Here is an 8926-nt window from a genome sequence, read left to right as displayed (position 1 = left end):
GAGTCTTGTTTGTACTTCTGGCCAACTCTGACCCACCTTGGGAGTCTTGTAAAAAGGGAAGAAATTTTATGCCCCCCCCAACCCCCGCAAAGTCCTGTGGACCAACCCTGAAATAACTTAAAACAAAGGCAATAATTAAAGGAGTGTGGACTCCTGAGGCTGCAGGCTGAGCACATCCCACCTTCTCACAACATGTGTAACCTACCTACTGAGTAGCCCTAAATCTGAGCAGGAAAATGGGAAGCGATGTGCTTCAGACTCTTCAATAGTAGGAATAAATGGGTATCTGGTAGAAATCCAGATTAACAGTTCCTTATCTGGGGCTAGACCCCTAAGAACTCACTGGATGGGTTTTATGGAGTTTATGAAGTTTATGCAGTGTTTTGAGTTTAAATGTATTTTCCTGGGGAGAAACTCCCAAAGGAGTACGTGTCTTTTTAAAAGGTAAGAAAGACTCACTGTATGGATGGCTCCGGAAAGGCCCCCAGTGTCACTGCAGTCCATGTTCATTTCTGCCAGAGCTTAGCCTCTAGGGCGTAATGGTCCATAGCTGCTTCTGTGACCTTGTGCCATTTTGAGACATCAGTGATGTAAAAATGTGTGGAGCCCTTGAGCTTCAGTCCCCAGAGTTTATTCTGCTGATTTTAGTAAGTTCCTATGTATGGAATGATAAACTGTGCCCTACAACAGAGAAACTCGCTTGAGAAAAGGAGATTTGGGCCCAGTGGAAAATTCTGGATATGTTCATTATCCATAAACAATGGATTTTATTGGTTTTTTGGAGTGTTCATTGGTTGTATGCATAAGAACTAATCAGTCGTTAATGTATTCTTTTTTTTTTTTAATTTAACGGTTTATTATGATTTATAAGTCTCATTTTAAAAACATCAGTCCATCAAACCATGTAGAAGTAAGTATGCAAAAAGTCTGCAAAACAAAAACATACTTTAAACATGTTTAAGTAGAGAGGTTATCTGAAATTCCAGATTTTCAGTCACTTCATTGTTATGCAGTGGCAGCCAAGTAATCCTTAACTTCAGTTGGAGTCAGCCTCCTAAATCCGGCTTCATTGCAGATTCCAACTTCTATGTTATCTTGTCATCTGCCCTTCAAAGCTTTCCTAAAGGAAAGGTTAATATGGCTGCATGAATGGCATCTTCAAGTTCCAGATCTTTATTATATCTTTTCTCAAGGAAAGTTTTCCCATTCACATAGTTCTTTCCCATTGCTGTGGCTTTCCAGGCAAAGTAAGCTCCAGATGGATGTGACTGAAATAAATATGGTTGTCCCTCATTCCAGCCACAAATAAGTAAAGAAACTCCAAATGGACGAACACCACCTGACTGGGTGTATTCTTGCATCACGGAAGCTACTCTCTGTACCAGCTGAGCTGTGGGAATGGGTTCTTGGTAAACGAGATAGTATTGTTGAGCTAGTTTTCGAGCTCTGTGCACAAGCACTCTGAAATCTGGGCCTATGCTGCTATACACCAAACCTATATGCTTGGTGATTGGCTCCACTTTGTGGACACTTCACTCTTCATACAAAATGGATTTCTGTTTCTTCTCAGTTGCCAAGACCACACCATTTGCAGCTTTTATTTCCACTGAAGGGGCTCCTCCAGCTACAGCAGCCAAAGCATATTCAATCTGGACAAGCTTACCAGATGGGCTGAATGTAGTCAGCGAAAAGCTGTAACCACGCTCCGCCATCTTTACCCAAAGACCCCGTTAATGTATTCTTTATTGATGTTTAACTGAATTATGACATGTTCTTGTTACTAAGACATCATTTCTGAGTATAAGAAGAAAACAGCACGTTTTGGTTGCTGGTATCGGTGAAGATTTATGTATTATTCCATAGACTAGTCATCACCTGATACTACTATTCCATTTCAGAGTTGACATTGCTCCAACATAAGCAGTTGGGATGTCACCATAGGCCAAGGGCCCTAATCAGTTGCCAGAGGACTCCTTACATTCCTGTTTTTCCTGCTGGCAAACCAGAGTATGCTGGCTAACTAATCAGAAAGAAGGTAGATACCTGCATTACAAAGGCCTTATATTCGATTTTCTAGTCCTAGGAAAGGAATACAAACAGGGCTTGGAAACAGGTCTTCTCCCTTTTTTGTTCCCATCTTGTTTATTATTTAACGTGAAGGCTGTTTCATTCACAGTATCTGATATTCAGAAGGTAAGGATTTCTGAGGTTAGAGAAGATTTCATGAAGGGGCTGAGTTTGCTTATGAGAGAGTGGGAGTGGGATTCCAAGTGACAAGAAGAGTGGCCTAGGCAGATGAGGCCCTATTACGACCAAAGCGACTTCACTAGGGTACATGCAGTACATTGGAGGGCAGTGAAGGGGGCAGCCTTGCCACATGGGCAGAGAAAAGTCTTGTGAAGTAGAAAATGAGATTTGATTATTTGAACAGTATTTGGATTTAGTAGTGAATTGTCATAGATTCTTAGATCACAGGAAGTGATGAAATGGGGTTTTGGGAAAAATGGTCTAGCAGAGACATACAGGATATATTGGAGCTGGAAAAGGCTGGCATCTGAGAAACCAGTTAGAAGATTATTACATCAGTCCCATCACACAGTAAGTGCCAGGATGTCACTGGTTGTACTGAGAACACAAAAGAAGAAATGGGGAATTCCCTGGCAGTCCAGTGGTTAAGACTTGACGCTCCCACTGCAGCGGGCGTGGGTTCAATCCCTGGTCAGGGAACTAAGGTCCCACATGCCAGGCGGCATGGCCAAAAAAAGAAAAAAATAAAAAGAAGAAGAAATGGACTGGAGGGGTGCTGCAGAGGAGGAATGGTAGACTTTTATACCTGCTTACTGTTGTTATTCCGAAAAGAATCTGTGGCTCTTAAAATTTAGACACACTATACACAAATAATTCTGGGGAGAGATCCAAAGGGAAGGTTTGGAAAGAACAAATGACATCAGGGTTGAGTCATGAATGAATGACTCATGAATGATGTCAGGCCTGTCACCTTTGCAAGAAGGGACTGGCCCTTCTTCTTCACCAACACCCCTAAGCTATTGTAAATTTCAGAGGCCCTCTTCAGGTTTCTCTTGATCCTGAACGTAGAAAACAGGTTCTTAGGAACCCCCTGCAGTTTTATCTGACGTTGCTTTTCTGCTTGAGAATAAATGTTCTTTATTCTGTTGTCTGACTCAGGTTGCAGCATCTTCCAAAAATGACACAGTGGAGGTGAGGGAACCTGAAGGGCTGATGCTAGGAGGCTCCAGTACCCTGCTTTCCTGCTTTCCTAATCCTGAGTCTGGAACAGGGCTTTCCCGGAAGAGCTTCAAACACCTAGTGGGAAGTTAGAGGGCAGGTGGGGATCTGCTTGGAGGATATTTGTCACACTCCTACATTCTGTCCTCTCTTTCTCCAGCCCCTGTTGTTGGATGCTCCTGCTTTGGCTTAGAAACTGTTCTGGCATTAGTATTCAGCAGAGCAAGGGGCTTCTCCTTAGTAGTCCTAATTGTAAAGTGGGGAATAGGAGTAGGTGGAGAAAAAACATTAGATGAAGCCTGAGAATGGTCGCTGTCCGGGATGTCAGCTGCTCAGATGAGACACTTATAGTCTCTGCTTTATCCATATCTCATAGGCAGAGGTGCTTGGGTGGCAGATCTTTCTTTTATGCAGGACTACAGCTAGCTACTCCCAGAGGAAGCGGGGTAGGGGAGGGGGGCTGTTTAAATGGAACTCTCCTGGAAGTACTAGTACACATTTTGTGAGTCTTTACAACTGTTATATTCTCATCCATAGGCTTCCACCATCCTTGGAATTCTGCAATTGGAGAAATGCCAAATAGTCTTAAGTTAGCTTAGACCCTGGTCTAGATCACCACTGTCATCTGTTCTACACTGGCTTCCTAACAGGTGCTCCTGCCTCTAATTGAGTTTTCCTCTAGTTCATCTGTCACACAGCAGCCAGTGTGATCTCTGTAACATTTGAGTCTGATTTTCCCACTCTCCTGCTTAAGCCCCCCATTACTTTCCATTTTCCTTAAGTGCAAACCATATAACATGTGTATACACACCTGACACATGTATGTAGTAGGCATTCCAGATCAGGCACCTCAAGTCTCTAGCCTCACTTGCTTTACTTCCCCCTTGTACTCTGCTCCAATTCCACCCTCACCAAAATTTGCTTTTGTGCTAGGCCACGCCGCGGAGAGGTTGGTGATCCTGTGCATTTCCCTCTCCAGTTTCTCATTTTGAGACCGTTATTTCCTCCCCCAGCCAGCCCACTTTGAAGCAGGAACAAAAATTCAAAGAAACTGCCAGGACTTATGGATGAGGTTAAGAATGTTTCACCTCCAGGATTCTAGCTAAGATGGGCAGGAGGAAAGAGAGAAGGTAACTCAAAACGGGAGTCCTCAGAGGCTGCAGGTGGTCAGGGAGCAGAGCAGGAGTTCAGAGGATACTTTCTTCACGCCACCCCAGGGCATCACCTGTGGCCAACCTCCTGTTCAACAGTCCTTGTCTCTTAAAGTCCCCCCTCTCAGCAGAGCACCAGAGATTTCAGTACTCCGTGTGGGGAGAGGAGCCTGGAGGGGGACCCTCTCCCCTCTGCCAAGTGGGCCCCAAACAACCAGTGACCAGGTGCATCAACTGCCGTGGTTACACCTCTACTTGGAACTCTTCTCCCAGTTCTTCCCTTCCTTCTGTCTCACTCCTCCTAGTCCTTCCTCTTTCAATGGTAAAAACCACTTCTTCAGGAAGGTGTGCCTCAGTCCCCTGTCATAATCTCCAGGGTGCCCTGTACAGGTGCCTGTACTTCCCTTATTATTTTTTTAAATTTATTTTTTTGGCCACACTGCACAGCACGTGGGATCTTAGTTCCCCGACCAGGGATCAAACCCGCGCCCCCTGCAGTGGAAGCACGGGAGTCTTAACCACTGGACCACAAGGGGAGTCCCCATTTCCCTTATTGACATTACTGTGTCAGGTGACCTTCAAAAGGTCTACATAGATAGCTTATTTACTCCTGACAACAAATGTGTTATGATTCCTATTCTACAGATGAGGACACAGGCACAGAGAGGTTAAGTCATGTGTCCTACTACATACAGGTCAGAAGTAGCAAGGCAGGCTACACGCCTGGGCAGTCTGGCTCCAGGACCCACCTTCTTAACCGCTAGGCTGTATTTGCCTCTTATACAAACATGTATATGTTTGGGACTGCTGGTTTAGCGTCCGTCTTCCCTTGAGGTGAAGTCCAGTAAGGGTAGGAGGTGTGTAATCAGTCATCACTGAATTCCTAGCTGTCAGCAGGCGTGTTGCTGCTTTGTTAATGTGTGTTAACAGTGGAGTATGTTTTACAAATTTTCTGTAAAAATTATACCCAATCACTTTTTCATACAATTTTTACAAATTGATCTTTATAAATTAGTCATTAGAATTTTGCGGGCCAAATACAAACTTGGTCTGGCTCCTGCCACTATTGCTAACTTATTTTCTGAATCTTACGGCATTCCTCTTCCCCTTCCCGTCACTTCCGGTACACAGAGGCATCACGAGGGAGAAGGAGCAGTCACTCCGAGAGCAGAGCCGCCATCCTACCGTGCCCACCCCCACCGCACACGTAAGCAATGCGAGTGCCCGCACGCCTCGGCTCAGAACACATGATGGCGCCACAGAATCAGGCACGATCGTGAGATGTTCTTTGCCGACCCTTAATTGACTTACTGATACGTTCACTCCCTAATTCAACAGTTGTTTATTGTGTCTCTGCTATGGGCGAAATGCTCGGGATCAAAAGAGGTAAGGTCCCTGCCAACGGGACATACAGTTCACTGAAGACGAAATCATCATGTGATCCGGCAGTTCTAAACTAGGCGCAGTGCAAGCTCACCCAGTCAGCATCTAAGCCGGGATTTGGGCCCAAAGGGCCAGTTAGAAAGTGCCCGGGGCAGGGCTATTGCCCACCTGTGATTGGCTGGAGCGCCCGGCCTCGGCCAATCGGATACCGGCACGGCTCGAAACTTGAAAGTAAAGGGGTCCCAGGAAAGCCGGCCCCTCACTCCGCTCTTGGTTTTGGGTTTTGTCACCCAGAGTTTTCTGGAATTCGGTTGCCCAGATTTGCCACTTATTAAGCCATATGGTCTTGGGAAGTCAACTTCTCTGAACGTCAATTTCCTTACTTGTAAAATGGAGAAAACAGGATTGTTGTGAGAATTCAAGTAAATCATGTAGGATGCATTTTTAAAATGTGAGCTCTTGTTGTCATCTGCCCAGTTTAATTGAATCCGACTCAGGGCAGGCTGTCTAGTTCACAGCTTCATGAGAACGTGCCCTTCTTGTTGGTCTCGGATCTGAAGAGGAATGGGATTCTCAGTGGCTACCAGCAGGATGCTGTCCTTTAGGGATATAAACCTCAGCTGACCAGGGTATTGGCAGCCTTGGCAGAGGGTTCCCTGTTGCCCAGAGCTGCTCCAAACAGGCTGGCTGGTTTCACTGTCCCAGTTGGAGCCTCAGCCTGCACCTCCCTGAGAACACTCACCTGGATTAAACAAATGCCAATCACCCTTCCAGTAGGTGCAGACAGTGAAATAAATTTAAAAATTTTTTAGTAAGCACCCTAAAATCAAATGCAAGGAAAAATCCTATCAATTCCCCCAGAGACCACGTTTATCTCTAGGAATTGTGTTTCAGTGGAAGCAACGTAGGAATCACCCTCTCAGTGCTAGGGCAGCTGCACTTCTAAATGAAACAGCAGTGGAAAGAGGGTAGTAGGCACCCAGACTTCAATTTTTGCTCTAAGCAAGATCCTCTGCCTCCAAAATAACTTTAAATTGAGTTTTGATATTGCTGCTTTTGACTGTCATGAAAAGCTTTGCTGTGTTTGAGATAAAAAAAGAGGGATAGTTGCCTCAAGATCTAGATTTTTTTTTAAAGCGATTGTTACAATAGTAAGACAGAAGGAGCATTTTTCCCTTAGATAACCAACTAGCAGTCTCCCTCAGTGTTGCTGCCTTACGTGGAGTTAGACCATGGCGCTGCCTCCTAATAAACAATGTAGTCTCTAAGCAGTAACTCCATTGGTGGTGCGCTGGGAATTAGACTAGTCACTTGGGACGACAATATGGCGTCTGGCATTCTTACTTCTGTAAGCATAATGTGTGCATGCCCTCTGTTTTGATCAGTGGTTAAGAACTGACAAAACATTCTTACCCTCCCCCCACTTTTTTAAAGTAAAAATAAATTTATTACTACCTCTATTTTTTACACTTTGATTTTCTCATTACATTACTTTGTTGTATTTTTAATTGACATATACATAGACTTGCAATGCACAAATATTAGGTGTATAATTCTAAGTTTTGACAATTGTATACACATGTGTAACCACCACTCCAATTAAGATACAGAACATTATAAAAAAAAAAACAGAACATTTTCATTGTTATCAAATGGGGGTCCCGCTTCTTGCTGCTTACAAAATCAATACTCACAAATGGTAAAAAGGAAAAGGGCCTTTAATCAGAATGCCAGCAATCTGGGGAGATGGTGGACTCAACATACCCCAAAATCCACCTCCGAAGATTCTGCTCGTGAAACTTTTAAAGGGAAGGAGAGAAGTAATCTCAGTTAATCACTGAGATGGGGGTCTGAGTCATCGCCATCCCCCACTGTGTGCGGGCTCCTCAACTTCTTGTGATCTTCCTCTAGATGTGATCATGTTCACACAGTTTGATCACAGAGTCTGTTTGGGAGATTACTGAAGGGGAAGCTAGGGAAGAGATCTAGTCATCTGTTAATCACTTATTCTTCTCTTCTACTTCTTTGATCTGTGGAAAGGACCAACAAGTTAGGCAAGGTTTTGTGTGACTAAAAGATTTGAAAGGTGTGCTTGGGCCATTGATGAGTAGAGCATGGGGGTGCTGGGCTTAAAAGTTAGTTACTATACAGCTTTACTAAAGTGACAAGAAAAGGGGCTTCCTGCTGAGGGTGGCCTCCTGCAAAGAGCTGCTTACACTGAATCTCATACAAATGGATTAAACAGTATGCATCTCTCGTGTCTGGCATCTTTCCTTCAACATAATGTCTGTAAGATTCATCTATTTCATCATGTGTATCAGTAGTTTATTCCTTTTTATTGCTGAGAAGTATTCCATTTAATAAATATACCAAAATTTATTTATCCATTCTCCTGTTATTTATTTATTTATTTTTGGCTGTGTTGGGTCTTCGTTGCTGTGCACAGGCTTTCTCTAGCTGCGGCAAGCGGGGGCTACTCTTCGTTGCGGTGCACGGGCTTCTCATTGCAGTGGCTTCTCTTGTTGTGGAGCATGGGCTCTAGGCGCACGGGCTTCAATAGTTGTGGCTCGTGGGCTCTAGAGCGCAGGCTCGGTAGTTGTGGTGCACGGGCTTAGTTGCTCCACGGCATATGGGATCTTCCCGGACCAGGGCTCGAACCCGCGTCCCCTGCGTTGGCAGGCGGATTCTTAACCACTGTGCCACCAGGGAAGCCCCTATCCATTCTCCTGTTGATGAACATTTGGGTTGTTTCCAGTTTGGGACTATTATGAGTAAATCTGCTGTGAACATTTGTGTACAAGTCTTTATGTTTCATTTCTCTTGGAAAGTAACTAGGAGTAGAACTGCTGGATCACAGAGTAAGTATAGGTTTAACTTCTTGAGAAACTGCAGAACAGTTATACAAAACCATTGTACCATTTTACCTTCTCTCCAGAGGCTTAAGAGAGTTCCAGTTGCTCCTGACAGTTTCCTTGCTTGACCAACATTTAGTCAGGCTCCTGAACCTTCTCCTAGGACCATCTGTGCACTTGTAAAATCTAGTTTTAACAAGAACCGCCCACCCTTGATATCTGATCGCCCTCAATATCTGGTCAGGTTCTTCATCCTCCACCATCTCCCAGGTGTTGTCTGATCATCCTGGCCTG

At 44.5% G+C, this 8926-nt stretch overlaps 1 pseudogene; it reads right to left on the bottom strand.

Moving 5' to 3' along the window:
* Positions 1-874: 874 nt before the first annotated feature.
* On the bottom strand, positions 875-1727 carry LOC118884730 (annotated as a pseudogene).
* Positions 1728-8926: the final 7199 nt, after the last annotated feature.

This window comes from Balaenoptera musculus, chromosome 19 (assembly GCF_009873245.2).
Source record: "Balaenoptera musculus isolate JJ_BM4_2016_0621 chromosome 19, mBalMus1.pri.v3, whole genome shotgun sequence".
NCBI lineage: Eukaryota > Metazoa > Chordata > Mammalia > Artiodactyla > Balaenopteridae > Balaenoptera > Balaenoptera musculus.
The sequence above is the reverse complement of the archived record's forward strand: the minus strand, read 5'-3'. Positions and strand labels throughout refer to the sequence as shown.